The sequence below is a fragment of the Rhinoderma darwinii genome, chromosome 2, assembly GCF_050947455.1.
Source record: "Rhinoderma darwinii isolate aRhiDar2 chromosome 2, aRhiDar2.hap1, whole genome shotgun sequence".
NCBI lineage: Eukaryota > Metazoa > Chordata > Amphibia > Anura > Rhinodermatidae > Rhinoderma > Rhinoderma darwinii.
Window position 1 is genome coordinate 245,361,512 of NC_134688.1, and position 21,169 is coordinate 245,382,680.

A 21,169-nucleotide genomic window follows, 5' to 3' on the forward strand; every position below is an offset into this window, starting at 1 on the left:
GAGTACCATGATGGCATCAGCACTGCTGGCCGGCTTCACTATAAGGGTATGTTCACACGTTGTGTAAACACTGCGGATTATATGCCACGTATTTCATTGTGTAAAATCCACAGAATAATACAGTAGCAGCAAAGTGGATGAGATGTAACCAAATCTGATCCACACGTTGCGTAAAAAATCCACCAAAAAACTCTGAAATTGACCTGTGGTGCGTTTTTTTCAATCCCCAGCATGTGAATCTGCTTTGGATCCGCTGCTTTTCTGTTGTGGGTTTTTCCCATTGAATTCAATTTTTGCGGCGGAAACAATGGGATTCCATTACAAAATTTGCAATTCAGAAAAAAGAAAAAGCTTTTTGTCGTTTAAAATGAATAATAAGGTTTATACTTACCACCCAGGTGCTGTCATAGCGACTCATTCTTTTATTGTCCAGGCCGGGCTCCTGTAGTGACGTTTTATCCCATGTGACTGCTGTAGCGGTCACATGGGCTGTAGCTTCATCCCAGGAGGCCGCACTGCTAGGACAACACGGGGACGCGTCGCCATAACTACGGAGAACGGGCTAAGTATAAGTGTTTTTTTTTCTGCAGTGGACATTACGCCTGAAAAACTGCACCACAATTTGGTGTGTTTTTTCGGCCGATATTCCCTGCAGGATCCAGGGCGGATATGCTGTGTACTTTTACGCAGCGTATCCGCCCTGTGTGAACATGGCCTTACTGTCAGTGTCTTTTATTACTTCATTTTCAATGTATAGTTTATATAACCAAACTAATTAATTGGTGTAGAAAAGCTGTTGAATTTCACCCTATGTTTTTACATGTGACAATAAAAAGATAATAGAAATAGTACTAGTAGCATTTTCTAGAACTATCCACACCACACATGGATCCTGCGGCAGGGTTGTTGGTGGAGATATAGTACAGCTCTGCCAGGTCTGCACAGAACTTTATTCTTTTACAAGTGACTGTCATGAAGGGAGATTGAAGACCCGACTGTAATGTAGAAGATGAAGGTCCAGATCTTACACCCCATGCACACGACCGAGTGTGCTGTCCGAGTCCCGTCAGTGATCCGAGGAAAGATAGGACATGTCCGTCTATCTTTCCTCGGATCGGAGACTCCGACCATTTTTCATGGACCCGATTCACCTATTATAGTGAATGGGTCCGTGAAGACTATCGGGTGTCACTCGGATGCTGTCAAAAACGGCCTGAGTGGCACAACGGTCGTGTGCATGAGCCTTTAGTGCCCAATGTGGGAATGACTCCCTCCTTGCACTCCACATATAAGAACACTACATATTTCTCCATGTGTAAATATCTTTATATACTATCTGTGTTTTCAGAAGCCAGTGACACACGGACTGCCCGCTAGAGCAGAAGACATGGAGCACCGGCAAGAGAAAGATGGAACCATGGACGTACCTACCATGATGGCATCAGCACTGCTGGCCTGCTTCACCAATACTGTCAGTGTCAGAGTCTTTTATGTCTGCATTTCAGTGTATAGTTTATATATATATTGCAGCACCAGACACTTTATCACTGACCACATACCACATCAGTATAGTAAGGCAGTCCTAAATGAGAAATTCACTTCTACCCTACATATTGTTCCAAATATTAGCCGTTCTACTGACCACTGAGTACTTTTATATGTAAGTATTCCAGTGTATGCTGCACTTTACATTCTATAGTATCCTATACTGCAGAATATGAAGAAGAGAAGGACAGAATTATGTAAATCATGTCCTGGAGAAAACAAAACTCCACCATGTCCCTCCATTTCTCCGCAGCCATGAAGGAATAGATCAGCTCTGGTAATGCCAGTGACATCAGTATAATGTTCTGCATCCTAAGAGAATCATCTCACGGTTACAGCTTTATTCTTTATATCATTCCTTACACTAGATTCATACCGGTTACATTTATATTTTATCCATTATAAAATAATATCATATGTTCAGTATAATAAGGAAACCAGCACTTTCTGCAACTTTTATCAGGGCCGGTGTGAGGTGCCTGGGCAGTAAATCTGGTGGGTGCCCATCATAATTCTAATTTTACGGGCACATGACAACTTTTTCTATAAGGGTAATCTGTATAGAAATGCATTTGTTGTCAGTCGTTTTATACCAGATAAAGCTCAGCACATGTAGTACAGGTTTCTATAGGAGCTAGTCTATATAGACATGTACTGAGCTCTATGTGATATAAAATGATGGACAGAACATATACATTTCTACACAGACCAGTCCTTATAGAAACTGGCATATGATAAACCTTTTTCTACAAAGGGAAATCCGTGTAGAATTGAATGCACTTCTTGTGCAATATTGTAAATGACATATAAAACCTCTTACATGTTCTGAGTGGTCTATGTGATATAAATGGTGCCATTTCTACACAGACTAGCCCCTATAGAAACTGGCAAGTGCGAAACTGGTCTATAATATACCATTTTTTCTACAGGGGCTAGTCTGCAGAAATGCCCAGGTTTTCAACCATATAATACTGAATAGAGAGCCATAATATCTAGTCATAATGGGACGTAAGCGATTTGTGTATTGGAGCCAGGGCAGGGGCTAGTCTACCTTCCCACAGAATCAGAGCGCCTCCTGTTGTGTCTGTGACTCCTCCGAGTTTATCTCCTGCTGCCCGGCAGAGAATGAATGGCTCCTGTCTGCCCAGTTCTGTCCTATGTCTCTGGCAGTGCGTGCCACCCTCCGCCAGCCCTTACAGTAAAGTCCCTAGCCACCCTGTGCCACTAAAGCTGAGATCTGTGTTGTAGCCGATGATATGACTGTTGCAGTATTTGCAGCTTTCAACAGCACTCAGACATTGTGGGAGAATCAAACTGGTTTTACTTGGGACAAACAGCAACCAACATCAGTAACAATATCAAGATGGAGAATACAAGAGATAACATACACATCACCACTAGAGGAGCTACACATAGATAATAACTAATAGTTAACACAGCGCCATCTACTGTCAGTTCAAGATCGTTCCTCCAGCATTAAGCTGCAGATGTTGTAATATTCCAACAATGACGTCATTTCATTGGCTTAGAAAACAACACAGATCTTCACCTAACTCCAGCTGCCTGTCCTGCAGAGAATGAATGGCTCCTGAATGTCCACTTCTTTTCTGTCCTGTGCCTCTGACAGTACATGCCACCCTCTGCCAGCCCTTACAGTAAAGTCCCTAGCCACCCCTGCATCGCTAAGGCGGAGATCTGTGTTGTAGCCGGACATAACGTTATTACATTGGCCTAGCACAGCAACACAGAGCTCCTCCTAACTCCTGCTGCCTGTCCTGCAGAGAATGAATGGCTCCTGAATGTAAAGTTCTTTTCTGTGCCTCTGACAGTATATGCCACCCTCTGCCAGCCCTTACAGTAAAGTCCCTAGCCACCCCTGCACCGCTAAGGCTGAGACCTGTGTTGTAGCCGATGACATGACGCCATTACATTGGCCTAGCACAGCAACACAGAGCTCCTCCTAACTCCAGCTGCCTGTCCTGCAGAGAATGAATGGCTCCTGCCTGTCCAGTTCTTTTCTGTGCCTCTGGCAGTACATGCCACCCTCCGCCAGCCCTTACAGTAAAGTCCCTAGCCACCCCTGCACCGCTAAGGCTGAGATCTGTGTTGTAGCCGGACATGACGTTATTACATTGGCCTAGCACAGCAACACAGAGCTCCTCCTAACTCCTGCTGCCTGTCCTGCAGAGAATGAATGGCTCCTGCCTGTCCAGTTCTTTTCTGTGCCTCTGGCAGTACATGCCACCCTCTGCCAGCCCTTACAGTAAAGTCCCTAGCCACCCCTGCACCGCTAAGGCTGAGATCTGTGTTGTAGCCGGACATGACGTTATTACATTGGCCTAGCACAGCAACACAGAGCTCCTCCTAACTCCAGCTGCCTGTCCTGCAGAGAATGAATGGCTCCTGCCTGTCCAGTTCTTTTCTGTGCTTCTGGCAGTACATGCCACCCTCCGCCAGCCCTTACAGTAAAGTCCCTAGCCACCCCTGCACCGCTAAGGCTGAGATCTGTGTTGTAGCCGATGACATGACACCATTACATTGGCCTAGCACAGTAACACAGAGCTCCTCCTAATTCATGCTGCACAAAGATGAAGAGATCACATGGGGGAGATGATGGTGCAGCTGGGGGAGGGCTGACATTGATGGAAGTGCTCCCAGCCTCCCCTGCAGGCTGCAGTTGTGACTTTTACTAGCACTGTGCCTGTGGCGCTCATCATTTAAAGGGGTTTGCCTATCAGGGACATTTATGTCATATCCACAGGATATGTCATAAATATCAGATAGATGCGGGTCCATTGCTGGGTCTACACAGTGGACAGTGGTAAGGGGGTCCTGTGCAACTGCAACCGCTGCGACTACTATAGCTACACCACTAGGTGTGGATTGATATTTTTAGAATTCTCTTGGAATGTCTCTAAAATTTTAATTAATGGAAATGAATCAAGTTTTAATTCATTAATTATAAAACATTTGTTAAGTTAAAAAAGAAAACTAAATACAAACTGTTCTATTGTAGCCTCCACCACTCCACGTTATGGCGCACATCCTGAAGAAAGCCGAGGACTATGTAAGTTATATCAGCAGATGATCCTATTATTACACAGAACATCTGTAAGTCCACAGAAATAAACCTAACCAGAATAAATTTCAACCCTACACACACACTATATATGTATATATATATATATATATATATATATATATACATTATATGTATAAATATATACACACATTTATACATGTGTGTGTGTGTGTGTGTGTGTGAGTGTGTGTGTGTGTGTGTGTGTGTGTGTGTGTGTGTGTGTGTGTGTGTGTGTGTGTGTGTGTGTGTGTGTGTATATGTATATATATATATGTATGTATATAGCCCACTCCAAAATACGAGACAGCACTCCAGTTGTAGTGAAAAATAGGATCACTTTAATCACCCCTTGCGACGTTTCAGCCCTACTCCATGGGGCCTTTCTCATTGCATACACACACATATATACACACACACTATATATATATATATTTTTACTTTTTGAGATACAGCTGTTCTGTATCCTGTATTGCAGCAGTATTGTGCGCTAAGACCTGAATCTGTATGGTCCATGGGAATGACAGGTTTAGTGCAAGCGGGTTCTGTGTGTCTGACACGCGGGATACACCTGTGATCGATCTAAGTTATGAACCTGACGGACACAGGACCTGACAGGTACAGGATTCAGCGTAAGATACAGCCGCTCTGTATACAGCATACAGAGCAGCTGTATCTTAAAAAGTAAAAATAATTTTTAATAAAAACTAATTATAAAGTTGCACAAAACACACTGATTGACTTTATTTATTTTGTTTTTTAAAAAAAACATTCCTTTTGAAAGGCTTTATACAATGTTATCTTTCTAGTTCTCCAAGGATCTACAAGTGGAGGAATTTACCATGGAGAAGGTAAGAGCCTCATTTCTTCGAAAATCATAAAATCTTCTTAACCATGGAAAACCGACGTAGCGGAGTACAGGCTCATAGATTCTCTATCAAGCTCGTACTTCGCTACATCAATTTCCGAAAAAAGCCGAATAGAAACTACGCGGCTAAGCGCTCACACAAGCGCTTCTGCCGCTTTGTTTTAGCTATTGGTGGGGGTTTCAATGCTCGAACCCCCACCAATTAAAACATCTGACATGTCACTATGACATGTCAGGAGTTTGTTGAATATTTAGGTACACTTTAATTTTCCAGGAACTTCTCTAGAGCTGCACTAGATCAAAACGACAATGATCAATTTATTTTAAGTATTCTCTTCATTTTATTTACAGATGAGAGACAAAGGACTGAAGATCACCGAGTACTATGTAAGTGATATCAACAGACCATCCTATTAACACACAGAATATCTGTAGAGATACATTTATAGTTAGGTCCAGAACTATTTGGACAGTGACACAATCTTCATTCATGATTTGCGCTCTGCATGCTTTACATTCGATTTGAAATGAAATAACTGAGATGCAATTGAAGTGTAGACTTTCAGGTTTAATTCAAGGGGTTGAACAAAAATATCCTGTGAAACGTTTAGGAATTGCAACCATTTTTCTAAACAGACTCCTCATTTCAGGGGCTCAAAGGTAATTGGACAAATTAAATAAAATGTTTTTTGTTAAATACTTTGTAGAGAATCCTTTGCAGGCAATGACTGCCTGAAGTCTGGAACGCATGGACATCACCAAACGCTGGGTTTCCTCCTTTGTGACGCTTTGCCAGGCCTTTACTGCAGCGGTCTTCAGTTGTTGCTTGTTTGTGGGTCTTCCTGCCTTAAGTTTTCGCTTAAGCAAGTGAAATGCATGCTCGATAGGGATGAGATCTGGTGATTGACTTGGCCATTGCAGAATATTGCACTTCTTTGTCTTAAAAAACTCCTGGGTTGCTTTCGCAGTAAGTTTTGGATCATTGTCCATCTGTAATGTGAAGCGATGTCCAATCAACCTTGCTGCATTTGGTTGAATCTGAGCAGAAAGTATATCCCTGAACAATACAGAATTCATCCGGCTGCTTCTGTCTTCAGTCACATGATCAAAAAACACTAGTGACCCAGTGCCTTTGGCAGCCATGCATGCCCATGCCATCACACTGCCTCCACCATGTTTTACAGAGGATGTGGTGTGCTTTTGATCATGAGCCGTTCCAAGCCTTCTCCATACTTTCTTCCTCCCATCATTCTGGTACAGGTTGATCTTAGTTTCATCTGTCCATAGAATGCTGTCCCAGAACTGGTCTGGCTTCTTTACATGTTGTTTGGCAAAGTCTAATCTGGCCTTTCTATTTTTGAGGGTGATTAATGGTTTGCACCTGTTGGTGAACCCTCTGTATTTGCTCTCATGAAGTCTTCTCTGTATGGTAGACTTAGATACTGATACACCTACTTCCAGGAGAGTGTACTTCACAGGGTAGATGTTGTGGAGGGGTTTTTCTTCACCAGGGAAAGGATTTCGTGGACGTCCAGGCTTTTTAGAGTTCACGACATCACCAGTACGCTCTTTTTTTCAAGAATGTACCAAGCTGTTGACTTGGCCACTCCTAATATTTGTGCTATCTCTCTGATGGTTTTCTTCATTTTTGTCTGCCTAACGGTCTGTTTAACTTGCATTAAGAGCTCCTTTGACCTCATGTTGTGGGTTCACAGCAACTTCTTCCAAATGCAAATGCCACACCTGAATCAACTCCAGACCTTTTATTTGCTTAATTGATGATGGATTAACGAGGGAATAGCGCATTCTGCCCATTAAATAACTTTTGAGATAGTTGTCCAATTACCTATGGTCCCTTGAAAAAGAGGCAGCTACATATTAAAGAGCTGTAATTCCTAAACCCTTCCTCAAATTCGGATGTGAATACACTCTAATTAAAGCTGAGAGTCTGCACTTTAAGCCCATATTGATTATATAACTGTATATTCAATATGTTTTGGTAAACAGCTAAAATGCCAAAACTTCTGCCACCGCCAAATAATTCTGGACCTGACTGTATATATCACATAGAAGCCTCTATTCCATGACTGAGGGATGATAGAGTTCGGTCCTAGTAAACCCTTCTAAACCCCCTACTGAGGCCAACCACCCAATCCCATCCTTGTACTCCTATTTCCCTCAATAAGGAAAGACTCATGGTTTTATAAGGTTGGCCACAGCAGCCATTTTATTGACAAACGATAACTAATAAAAATATTACCATCAAATATAAATAATCAACATTATCAACATTAATAACAAACATTCCGAGGAAAGAGATCCTTGGAGCTAAGTAGGGTATCTGCTCAGCGACTAATAAGTGCAGTATTTACCCCCAGCCGATTCCCCACAGCTCAGTTGCAGCGTATACAACTGCAGATAGCCAATAATTCAACCTTGCTCTCCAGGACGCCACCCAGCAGGGGCCCAAAAATAGCCAGAGCCTCCATATTGCATAATTTGGGAAGGACCATACCCACGATGAGTTCCTCCCCCACCAATTTAACACCATCTCCAAGGACCTCCAACCTGCCAACCACTGCCATGACAAATAAAACATCACCGAAACGCAGCATAACAAAACAATAAAACAAATAGTGAGGGTGGGCGGAAAACTTCACCAGCGTGTGCTTCTCCTCCTAATGGCGCAGGCACTGCCTTCGTGCCACTATAATCCTCAGGCTCCGCCCCATAACCTCTCTCCTCCTATTACCCCGGTCATGTGGCCTCCTCCTATGTTCTGCGGCCCGGGTTGGACTTTCTTTCCAACAGCTGAAAAGTAGATTTATCACAGTAACTGTTTTTACCAGCACAAATCCCCCCTCCCCCACCACAGATATATAAAAGAATTATAAGAAAATGATATGGTAGAATTATATTTTATTTCTTTCCTTGTATAAGGATAAAGATGCAGAAGAAGATGCTGAGGACGGGGTAAGAGCCTCACTGTTACTATTACTAGATAGACATGACATATAACCCTCAACCACAGCACAGAATAACATTAACCAGTTCAGGACCGGGCTATTTTGCGCCTTCAGGACCAGACACCATTAAGCCCTTTTTAGCACGTGTTAGTTAAATGGCTATAACTTTTTTATTTGTTGGGCTGACGACGTGATTTTTGCGACGTTTTTTCCGTAGACAATGCAGGTTTCTTTTTTTATCGTTTTTATACGCACCTTTTTTGCTAATGTAGAATTTTTATTCATAAAGTTTGAAAATAATAGTAAAAAAATAAGCTTTCTTAAGTTTCAGTTATTTTTTTTGGTAATAACATAGTTTTACCCTAAAATAGACCTTTCATTTGTGATCGTCATTGTCTACCGGAAATTATAATATATTACATGTCTATATTAGGGTAATTGGGTCAGTACTAGCGTTACAAAAATGATTGGCGGGGGGGACGTTTTTTTTTGGGGTGGGTATTTTATGTGTATTTATTATTAATTTTTTTTTGCACTTGACTTGACTATTTTTTATTACTATGGTCTGTCCCTCAAAGGTCAAAAAAGACCATTGGGGAACTTTATCTATATTTTTTCCTTTCTTTTACACCATGTCTTTCCACTGTAACTGGGGCTGCACAGCATCCCCAGTTACAGGGGAAATCAGCCCTCTCATAGTGACGATTGTCACTAATAGGGCTGTGCTTGGTCTTGTAAGACCCAGCAGCAGTCTGTCAGTAACGGCACCCGGCGATCATGTGACCAGTCACATGAACACCGGGAGGAATAGAGAAAGCGCCGCTGCTGCTGTCTCTATTCCTATACACAGCGTTCATTGAGCGCTGTGTACAAGTCATCAGAGAAGACAGAAGCAGCGAAAGCTGCTTCTATCCTCTCCTCAGGGTCCCCGGCAGTCACTGACAGCCGGAGACCCGACATTCAGCTGCCCGATCGCGCAGGCAGCAAGTTAAAACCTGAGCCGTAAAAAGTCTATGGCTCGGGTTTTAAGGACCCTTACCGCTGGCCGTAAAAACACAGCCAGCGGTCGGGAACCAGTTAAACATCTCAGGGCCCAACAAGAGGGTCTATAGTTCGGCAGAATATCGTTCAGAAGGAGTTTTCCATAGATAAATCTAATTGCGGGATCATTCAGTACTGACAGCAGAGTGTGAGAAGGAATCTGAAATGGGTGGACATGGTATTCACAAGAAAAATAGGAGATTATATATAACATTATTATATAACCCAGAAAAACGAATTCTTCCCTGTTCTGTTGTAGCCGATCTACATGAAGCTGGACGACGGCATGATGATCCCAGAAGATGTAAGTGATGTCAGCAGATAATGGTATTACTTCATGAGGATCCACAACTTCTCTACATATTAACCTGACATTACATTCTTTATATTCACATTATAATAAAGCAGAAACCTAGTTATTACTGGAAATAGCGCTCACAATGTCTCTGACAGATTCCTTACATATATCACACTCAGCATTTACTCATTCTGAACATTATCTGTTACATTTCAATGTGTAGTTTTGGGTTTCATAGACTCCCCACCTTATAGACGGGCCAGCCTCAGATTTAACCTTTCCCGTCGCTGTACTGTCTTTTTATGTCGGTACAGGGTATTTAAAAATGGCGCTTGCTTTGAAGCCCAGCTGGCGCCATAGCTTCTGGGTCTCTGTTGTGTTACACACCAGGGACCCAGTGGCAATGCTTGCTATCACAGACATCTCTGATTTCAAGCATTTAACCCCTCAGATCAGGGGCGTAACTAGGAAAGACTGGGCCCCATAGCAAACTTTTGACTGGGGCCCCCCCCCTCCGCTGGGTATCACACAACCGCCCCCTTGTAGATAGTGCCTCCCTATAGATTCCACCACACAGCGCCCCCCTATAGATAGCACCATACACAGCCCCCTGTAGATAGCGCCATACACAGCCCCCTGTAGATAATGACTTACAGACCCAAATCCCCCCTGTAGATAACGCCATACAGACCCCCTGTAGATAAGGCCATACAGACCCCCCTGTAGATAACGCCATACAGAACCCCCTGTAGATAACGCCATATAGCCCCCCCCCCCCCAAAAAAAAAGGGCCTATAGTTTGTCCTACAAAAGAGATGGGATAGGATAGGGGAAACATGTGTGATTGCTGGCAGCGATAAGGAGAACGGGGGACCGAAATTCCCCCGAAGTTCTCCATGACAAACCTCGGGCTTCCGGCGTCTGCGCAGTTCAATAAAAATGAAAGGAGCGCTGGTCACGCATGCGCAAGTAATTTCTATGGAGCTGCAGACAGACCCCGGAAGTCCGAGGTTTGTCATGGAGAACTTCGGGGGACTTTCGGTCCACCGTTCTAATTATCGCTGGCCGTCCCAGCGATCACACATGTATCCCCTATTCTGTGGATAGGGGATGCATGTCTTTTGTAGGAAAAACCCCTTCAGTGGCGTCACACTGTAGCAGCCATAGCAGCTGCTAACGGAGCCTCCGGCCATGGGGGGGCCCGTGCCGGCGGGTGGCACGGGCCCCCTCATGCTGCGGGCCCCGTAGCAGCCGCTACGGCTGCTATAGCGGTAGTTACGCCACTGCCTCAGTTGCTGGGGTCAGATGTGACCACCGGCATCTGAAGGGTTTTTCACTTTCCGTTTGTGGCTGGTCACCGTCTCCCATGTGGTGAGATCGCGGGAGCCGGTGTGTTCCTATAGTAGCCAGGAAGCTTGTAAACGCTCCCAGTCCTGCTATAGGAAGATTTGCACTGATGCAATCAAACAATGCACTGATCTGATTTGCAATAGATTTCAATACTGTTAGTGCAGTCTGTGGCATAAGCGATCTAATGATCGCAGGTTCAAGTCCCCTAAGGGGGCTAAAAAAAATTAATTTAAAAATATAAAAATTAAAATCACCCCCCTTTTCCTAGATCACATATAAAAATAAATACACAAATAAACAAACACATTAGTTATCCCAACGTCCAAAATGCCCGAACCATAAAAAAAATACAAATATTTACCCTATATGGTGAACGCTGTAGCTTTAAAGAAAGATCAAAATGGCCGAGTTAAACCAGACTTCAAAATTAATTGAGAACCCTGACACCTAAATTAATTAAAGGGGTTTTCCTATGATGGACATTTATGACAGGTCTACAAGATAGGTCATAAATGTCAGCTAGGTGCGGGTCCTACCTCTGGGACCTGCACCTTTCTCTAGAACGGGGCCCCCTAAACCCCGTTCTACCTTTTTCTGCTCCTGCTGCCTTCCGGCCACTTCCTGACTATTTGGTTGGGACTCACGGAAAAAGCGTAGCTCGCTGAGCTACAGTGCATCCGTAAGTCCCATAGTAGTGAATGGCAGTTATGGAAGCAATGTAGCATGCGAGCTACGCTGTTTCTGTAACTACCACTCATTTCTATGGGACTTACGAGAACAGCGTAGCTCAGCGAGCTATGCTGATTTCTTCTTCAGGGTCGGAAATCTCCAGCTTCAGTCACTAAACAGAGCGGTAGAACGGGGTTTAGGGGGCCCTGCTCTAGAGAAAGGTGATGGTCCAAGAAGAGGGACCCGCATCTATCTGACATTTATGACATATTCTGCAGATATGTCATTAATGTCTCTCATGGGAAAACCCCTTTAAGACCCCTAAATAAATTCCAAAAACCAGACCAGGACCCCAGGTAATTCAGAACCCTGACCAAGCCCAAAAATGTATTCAGACCCCTAGGCTGACGCAAATATAAATTCAGACCTAACCCCAAAACAAATTCAGACTTTAACCCAAACTAAATTTAGATCCCAAAACACACCAAAAATAAAGTCAGACCACAAACCAGACCACTGCATTTACTTTTTCTTCTTTGCCGGGTCGTCTTCACCTCCAGGCTCTGCGGCACTAGGCTCGGATACTGCCCAGCATCAGAAACTTGTGTTCAGCACTGGACACAGGGAAAAAGTGCTGCGGCGTTCAGGAGTGAAATGCGAGTGCAAAGCGATAAGTGATAGTGGCTGTTATATAGTGAATTTGATTTGCATAGCTGAATAAATAAGCTTCTGATTCTCTCTACTGTAGAAGTTTTTATTTTGCTATCTTTGAGATATTAGTATAAATAGCTCAGCGTTCTGCACGTTTATAAAATGGACTGAATAATTTCCTAATATATTTTTATTATGGGAATCGCTTCCTTAATTAGCAATTGCCACTCCCATAAACCTACAGAAATGGCACTATTAATACCCACACAACCCGTAGGTGCTGTTTATGGACGATTTTAATTCATTAAAATTGCTTAGAATACTTAGAATATTCTTCAATATAATAATGTTGGAAATCTGGGTTACAACTAAGATGGCTGAATTACAGATCCCTCTGAATAGATCACCCAACTTTCCTAGACACCTGCATGGTAATTCTGAATAGCATACACTACATACAAAGTATACATTACACACACCATAGACTACACATACACACACACTTATCAGTTTTTCTGTTCTACTTTGCGGTGCTTGGGTGCAGTAATTTAATCATATGACTGATATCACTAAAGGTTCTGCAGTCCTCCTAGTTGTAGTTTAGTCAGACACTGGAAGCTTGTCAAGAGTAAGGGTATGTTCACACGAGGGCGTCCGTTACGGCTGAAATTACGGGGATGTTTCAGCCTGAAAACATCCCCGTAATTTCAGTCGTAACGGCATGTGCAGGCGCTTGAACGCCGCGTCCATTACGGCCGTAATTAGCGCTGCTATTCATGGAGTCAATGAATAACGGCTCTAATTACGGCCAAAGAAGTGACAGGTCACTTCTTTGACGCGGGCGTCTATTTACGCGCCGTCATTTGACAGCGGCGCGTAAATTTACGCCTCGTGTGAACAGACAAACGTCTGCCCATTGCTTTCAATGGGCAGATGTTTGTCAGCGCTATTGAGGCGCTATTTTCAGACGTAATTCGGGGCAAAAACGCCCAAATTACGTCCGTAAATAGGCCGTGTGAACATACCCTAAGACTGCAGGCAGAAGGAATAGTGCATGGAGGCAGCCTCTATGTTAGCAGTAACATTTACTGGGGAGTGGTGACGCGACATGTGCAGCTGCACACCCCTACAGAAATACATTAGGGTAACCCTGCATACATAGCTGTTATTACTGTTTGGGCTCAAGAATCATTACACATGGGGGAGTTCAGTGTACAGACCATACAGTCTTTGAAATTACTTCATTTTGTTCACAGGAGCCAACAATGGAGATTACACCTGAAAGAACCATTCATCTGTCTGAAGAGGAAGAAACACGAAGCTGCGCCTGGTTCTGCATTCCAGCAGCCATGATTCTCAGAAGAGCAAGGGCCAGGATTGTGTCTTTCTTCATGAGAGGAGTAAGGGAATCTGCGGTCTGAGAGGCATCTGGGGTCAGGGAGGCAGGGCGGGCATCTGGGGTCAGGGAGGCAGGGTTGGCATCTGGGGTCAGGGAGGCAGGGCGGTCATCTGGTGTCAGGGAGGCAGGGCGGTCATCTGGGGTCAGGGAGGCAGGGCGGTCATCTTGGGTCAGGGAGGCAGGGCGGGCATCGGGAAGGAAATCTGGCGTCGGAGAGGGCGTCTAGAAAGGCGTCAGGCGACGGAGAGGGCGTCTAGAAAGGCGTCAGGCGACGGAGAGGGCGTCTAGAAAGTCGTCAGGAGAGGGCGTCTAGAAAGGCGTCAGGCGACGGAGAGGGCGTCTAGAAAGGCGTCAGGCGACAGAGAGGGCGTCTAGAAAGGCGTCAGGCGACGGAGAGGGCATCTAGAAAGGCTTCAGGCGACGGAGAGGGCGTCTAGAAAGGCGTCAGGCGACAGAGAGGGCGTCAAGAAAGGCGTCAGGCGACGGAGAGGGCGTCTAGAAAGGCGTCAGGCGACGGAGAGGGCGTCTAGAAAGGCGTCAGGCGACGGAGAGGGCGTCTAGAAAGGCGTCAGGAGAGGGAGTCTAGAAAGGCGTCAGGCGACGGAGAGGGCGTCTAGAAAGGCGTCAGGCGACGGAGAGGGCGCCTAGAAAGGCGTCAGGCGACGGAGAGGGCGTCTAGAAAGGCGTCAGGCGACGGAGAGGGCGTCTAGAAAGGTGTCAGGCGACGGAGAGGGCGTCAGGCGACGGAGAGGGCGTCTACAAAGGCGTCAGGCGACGGAGAGGGCGTCTAGAAAGGCGTCAGGCGACGGAGAGGGCGTCTAGAAAGGCGTCAGGCGACGGAGAGGGCGTCTAGAAAGGCATCAGGCGACGGAGAGGGCGTCTAGAAAGGCGTCAGGCGACGGAGAGGGCGTCTAGAAAGGCGTCAGGAGAGGGCGTCTAGAAAGGCGTCAGGCGACGGAGAGGGCGTCTAGAAAGGCGTCAGGCAACGGGGAGGGCATCTAGAAAGGCGTCAGGAGAGGGCGTCTAGAAAGGCCTCAGGAGCGGGCGTCTAGAAAGGCGTCAAGCGACGAAGACGGCGTCTAGAAAGGCGTCAGGCGACGGAGAGGGTGTCTAGAAAGGCGTCAGGCGACGGAGAGGGCGTCTAGAAAGGCGTCAGGCGACGGAGAGGGCGTCTAGAAAGGCGTCAGGCGAAGGAGAGGGCGTTTAGAAAGGCGTCAGGCGACGGAGAGGGCGTCTAGAAAGGCGTCAGGCGACGGAGAGGGCGTCTAGAAAGGCGTCAGGCGACGGAGAGGGCGTCTAGAAAGGCGTCAGGCGACGGAGAGGGCGTCTAGAAAGGCGTCAGGCGACGGAGAGGGCGTCTAGAAAGGCGTCAGGCGACGGAGAGGGCGCCTAGAAAGGCGTCAGGCGACGGAGAGGGCGTCTAGAAAGGCGTCAGGCGACGGAGAGGGCGTCTAGAAAGGCGTCAGGCGACGGAGAGGGCGTCTAGAAAGGCGTCAGGCGACGGAGAGGGCGTCTACAAAGGCGTCAGGCGACGGAGAGGGCGTCTAGAAAGGCGTCAGGCGACGGAGAGGGCGTCTAGAAAGGCGTCAGGCGACGGAGAGGGCGTCTAGAAAGGCATCAGGCGACGGAGAGGGCGTCTAGAAAGGCGTCAGGCGACGGAGAGGGCGTCTAGAAAGGCGTCAGGAGAGGGCGTCTAGAAAGGCGTCAGGCGACGGAGAGGGCGTCTAGAAAGGCGTCAGGCGACGGGGAGGGCATCTAGAAAGGCGTCAGGAGAGGGCGTCTAGAAAGGCCTCAGGAGAGGGCGTATAGAAAGGCGTCAGGCGACGAAGAGGGCGTCTAGAAAGGCGTCAGGCGACGGAGAGGGCGTCTAGAAAGGCGTCAGGCGACGGAGAGGGCGTCTAGAAAGGCGTCAGGCGACGGAGAGGGCGTCTAGAAAGGCGTCAGGCGAAGGAGAGGGCGTCTAGAAAGGCGTCAGGCGACGGTGAGGGCGTCTAGAAAGGCGTCAGGCGACGGAGAGGGCGTCTAGAAAGGCGTCAGGCGACGGAGAGGGCGTCTAGAAAGGCGTCAGGCGACGGAGAGGGCGTCTAGAAAGGCGTCAGGCGACGGAGAGGGCGTCTAGAAAGGCGTCAGGCGACGGAGAGGGCGTCTAGAAAGGCGTCAGGCGACGGAGAGGGCGTCTAGAAAGGCGTCAGGCGACGGAGAGGGCGTCTAGAAAGGCGTCAGGAGAGGGAGTCTAGAAAGGCGTCAGGCGACGGAGAGGGCGTCTAGAAAGGCGTCAGGCGACGGAGAGGGCGCCTAGAAAGGCGTCAGGCGACGGAGAGGGCGTCTAGAAAGGCGTCAGGCGACGGAGAGGGCGTCTAGAAAGGCGTCAGGCGACGGAGAGGGCGTCTAGAAAGGCGTCAGGCGACGGAGAGGGCGTCTAGAAAGGTGTCAGGCGACGGAGAGGGCGTCTAGAAAGGCGTCAGGCGGCGGAGAGGGCGTCTAGAAAGGCGTCAGGCGACGGAGAGGGCGTCTAGAAAGGCGTCAGGCGACGGAGAGGGCGTCTAGAAAGGCGTCAGGAGAGGGCGTCTAGAAAGGCGTCAGGCGACGGAGAGGGCGTCTAGAAAGGTGTCAGGCGACGGAGAGGGCGTCTAGAAAGGCGTCAGGCGACGGAGAGGGCGTCTAGAAAGGCGTCAGGCGACGGAGAGGGCGTCTAGAAAGGCGTCAGGCGACGGAGAGGGCGTCTAGAAAGGCGTCAGGCGACGGAGAGGGCGTCTAGAAAGGCGTCAGGAGAGGGCGTCTAGAAAGGCGTCAGGCGACGGAGAGGGCGTCTAGAAAGGCGTCAGACGACGGAGAGGGCGTCTAGAAAGGAGTCAGGAGAGGGCGTCTAGAAAGGCGTCAGGAGAGGGCGTCTAGAAAGGCGTCAGGCAACGGAGAGGGCGTCTAGAAAGGCGTCAGGCGACGGAGAGGGCGTCTAGAAAGGCATCCCGCGATGGAGCGGGCGTCTAGAAAGGCGTCAGGCGACGGAGAGGGCGTCTAGAAAGGCGTCAGGCGACGGAGAGGGCATCTAGAAAGGCATCCGGCGACGGAGAGGGCGTCTAGAAAGGCGTCAGGCGACGGAGAGGGCGTCTAGAAAGGCATCAGTCGACAGAGAGGGCGTCTAGAAAGGCGTCAGGAGAGGGCGTCTAGAAAGGCGTCAGGAGAGGGCGTCTAGAAAGGCGTCAGGCGACGGAGAGGGCGTCTAGAAAGGCGTCAGGCGATGGAGAGGGCGTCTAGAAAGGCGTCAGGCGACGGAGAGGGCGTCTAGAAAGGCGTCAGGCGACGGAGAGGGCGTCTAGAAAGGCGTCAGGCGACGGAGAGGGCGTCTAGAAAGGCGTCAGGAGAGGGCGTCTAGAAAGGCGTCAGGCGACGGAGAGGGCGTCTAGAAAGGCGTCAGGCGACGGAGAGGGCGTCTAGAAAGGCGTCAGGCGACGGAGAGGGCGTCTAGAAAGGCGTCAGGCGACAGAGAGGGCGTCTAGAAAGGCGTCAGGCGACGGAGAGGGCGTCTAGAACGGCGTCAGGAGAGGGCGTCTAGAAAGGCGTCAGGAGAGGGCGTCTAGAAAGGCGTCAGGCGACGGAGAGGGCGTCTAGAAAGGCGACGGAGAGGGCGTCTAGAAAGGCGTCAGGCGACGGAGAGGGCGTCTAGAAAGTCGTCAGGTGACGAAGATGGGGCATCTGGGGTCAGGGTGGGAGATGGGGCATCTGGGGTCAGGGCGGGAGATGGGGCATCTGGGGTCAGGGCGGGAGATGGGGCATCTGTGGTCAGGGCGGGAGATGAGGCTGGGGTATCTGAGGTCAGGGAGGGAGAGCATCTTAGGTCAGGGTGCGAGGGAGGGCATCTGATGTCAGGGAGGGATGGAGAGCATCTGAGGTTAGGGAGGGAGTGCATCTGAGGTCAGGGAGGGAGGGACGTAAAGCATCTGGGGTGAGAGAGGGAGAGAATATGGGGTTTAAGAGAAAACAAAATATAAAAAAGTATTAGCAATAGGGCCCCATCCAGTGTTATCACTGCAGTGAACCAGGGAGTAGCCGACCGCCAGTACTTGGGGTCAGGAAGGAATTTTTTTTCCCCCACATGGGGGTTATGTTTCGCCTTCCTCTGGTTCACATCCGTTGTTTGCAGTAAATCCTATAATTTGTCCTGGATGGTTTAGGTAGGTAGTTATAATAGGTATTAATAAAACCTATTTTAATCTATTCATTGTCAGTGTCATCTTTTCTGTTTGATGTGAAATCCCCTGAACGATCTGGTAATAAATCGTCAATTCTTGACACCTTTCTAAAAAAATAACATTAAAATAAATATACTAAAATCGCTTCAGTCTGGTACAGAACAGTCCACAGAAGCTGATTATCTGGAGTCTGAGAAAAGTAAACATAAAGGAACGGGCATAACAAGAACTTTATGGGACCTGAGCCCCTTCACCTCACTTGTACCACCCATTATGCATCTTACCCCTGGATAATAACCCCTCCTGAAATAAGGACCTGTCAACCCTCATGATCGGTGGTGTATGTGGTACAGTATCTGGTCTAAGGTGAGTGGTTGAAACACATCACATCACATCACCAGTGTTGGATTATGGTTGACATCTAAAGCTCAGTAATATACACGTTTCTTCTCTTACCACTGGCTTTGCAATTCAGGGGTCATTCCTATAATAGATTACAATGGAATGAGTATGTGGGTTATTGCTTTGTAAATGTATCGGGTGAAGTCAAGGCCGACTTTGAGTTATGTGGTGACCTCTGGAGAAATATTCCCCTCCCCCGCCACCAACTAATAATGGTGGAGATTGCTTTTGATAGAAATCTGAGCACCATAGAAAGGTTGATATGAGTGCCAGTTCTATATGGCACTTCAGAAGATAATTTTTGGCAGAATTACAGATTCACCAACAATTAATATCGACAATACCACAATTAATATGGACATTCAGCGTGCAGCCTGATGAGGAATGTTTTTAGTACAGAAAGAAAAGAACATTTTCTACTAGGTAATGGGCCAATCACTCATAGACTACCTAAACTGCAGTACCATGAGTTATTTAAAGAGAATCCATCACTAGTTTATCAATTCCCTATCTCCTAACTAATCTAATAGGCGCTATGATGCTGATAACTATAGGGTGATTTGTTTTCAAAAACGTTCATTATTTGCAAAGTTATGAGCATTTTTCTAAATATGCTAATGTGGCCATACTTGCCAAATAGGAGGTGACTCTTTCTTTTCAGTCTGGGCGGTGTTATGTTTTCTGTATGACGCTGACCAATCGTCGTCATACAGCTTCTCCCCCTTCCCTGCCCAGCAACACAGAGTGATCACATAGTATACAGTTCCACTCCCGACTGTGTATTCAACTGCGATCCTGGGGTCATATGAAAGATTAGAATCTCGGGGACGTGTGCTGATATCAGCAGACATGGCCGTGTGTTCACTTAGCTCCGCTTCCACCTACAACTTAAGCGACAGATAAAGTGTTCTCAGTGTGTAAAAAATCTTATCAACAAATAATCCGAAACTCATCCTAAAGACAGATCCTCTCTGTTATTCACTCACTCCGGGAGGAGAACTCAAACACATGACAGAACTGGGACCAGGAATCCCCCAGAGAGCCCGTGGTGCACGGAGCTGAAAGACCAATAAGTGTATATTCACACAGAATATTTTCAGCCGTTTTTCGGGCCGTAAACGTCCCGAAAAATGGATGAAAATACGGGGGCTGAATGCCTCCAAACATCTGCAGATTGATTTAAAAACAGCCGCGTAAAAAAAACGCCTTATAAAAAGAAGTGCATGTCACTTCTTGAGCCGTTTTTCATTGACTAGAATTGAATAGATTGAATAGAAAAACAGCTCCAAAAACGGCCGTAAAAAATGCCGCAAAAAACTCTAAGGCCCTGTTTACACAGAGTATTATGACAATTTTTTTGGCGCGGAAACCGCTCCGCAATTCTCGTCAAAAACCGGTCGAAAATGACTCCCATTGATTTCAATGGGAGGCGGAGGCGGTTTTCTCCCGCGAGCGGTAAAACAGCCTCGCGGGAGAAAGAAGGGACATGCCCTAACGAACAGGAACAGCGATCGTGCGGTTACAGAAGCCTGTAAAAATAACAATATACTGCAATACATTAGTATTGCAGTATATTGTACCAGCGATCCAATGATTGCTGGTTCAAGTCCCCTAAGGGGACTAATAAAATGTGTAGAAGAATTAAAGTTATTAGTAGTGAGAAAGAAAAAAGTTTAAAGTTTAAAAAACCCCCTTTTTACAATTTTTCTTCTAAAGTAATGTAAAAGGGCTTAAAACACTTTGTGAATGCGGACTCAAATACCTTGAGGGGTGCAGTTTTCAAAATGGCATGACTTCTGGGGATTTTCTAATATATAAGGTCCTCAAAGCCACTTCAGAACTGAACTGGTCCCTGAAAAAATGGCCTTTTGACATTTTCTTTAAAATATGAGAAATTGCTGCTAAAGTTCTAAGCCTTGTAATGTCCTAGAAAAATAAAAGAATGTTCAAAAAATGATGCAAACATAAAGCAAACATATGGGAAATGTTAACCAGTAACTATTTTGCGTGGTTTACGATCTGTTTTACAAGCAGATACGTTTAAATTTAGAAAAATGCTAATTTTTGCAAATTTTGGTGTTTTTCAGAAATAAATACCAAAATTATCGACCAAATTTTTTCACTAACATAAAGTACAACATGTCACGAGAAAACAATCTCAGAATCGCTTGGATAGGTAAAAGCATTCCGATATTATTACCACATAAAGTAACACATGTCCGATTTGAAAAAATAGGCTGTGTCCTGAAGGCCAAAACAGACTGGGTCCTGAAGGGGTTAATCACCCCTTCAAAAGATCCCCACTTTGGTCTGAAAGCAGGTCCGAAAATGTTGACATTATATGTGCCCAAGAGACTCATCTTTTAGAAACAGATGCCCACAGAATCAAAAATATGAATTTCCCACATGTATATCATGCCCATACCCAGAAAAAGGCAGGAGCATTGATTGCTTTTAAATGTACTTTAATATTTGCAGAATTAAATGTATTAACTGACCCAAAAGGCATGTTCCTTGTGCTGGTATGCCAACTACAGAGGCGTAGCTAGGTTCTCCTGCACCCGGGGCAAAGATTCAGATTGGCGCCCCCCCCCCCAACTTATTTCCCGACATCTCCTTCCCCCTTGCCATGTTTTCTTTTCCCTACCAATCGATGAGATGTAATTTTTTGTTCACAATTTATTTTATGTAACTTGAGTATAAAAGCATTT

The 21,169-nt window shown here is 46.6% G+C and overlaps 1 long non-coding RNA gene across 1 annotated transcript; it reads left to right on the plus strand.

The window, feature by feature from the left end:
- Positions 1-8,425: 8,425 nt before the first annotated feature.
- LOC142741052 (uncharacterized) lies at positions 8,426-15,137 on the plus strand. The gene is made up of 3 exons (XR_012880981.1): positions 8,426-8,465; positions 9,759-9,803; positions 13,724-15,137. It is a non-coding gene; the product is annotated as an uncharacterized LOC142741052 (long non-coding RNA).
- The last annotated feature ends 6,032 nt before the right edge of the window (positions 15,138-21,169 follow it).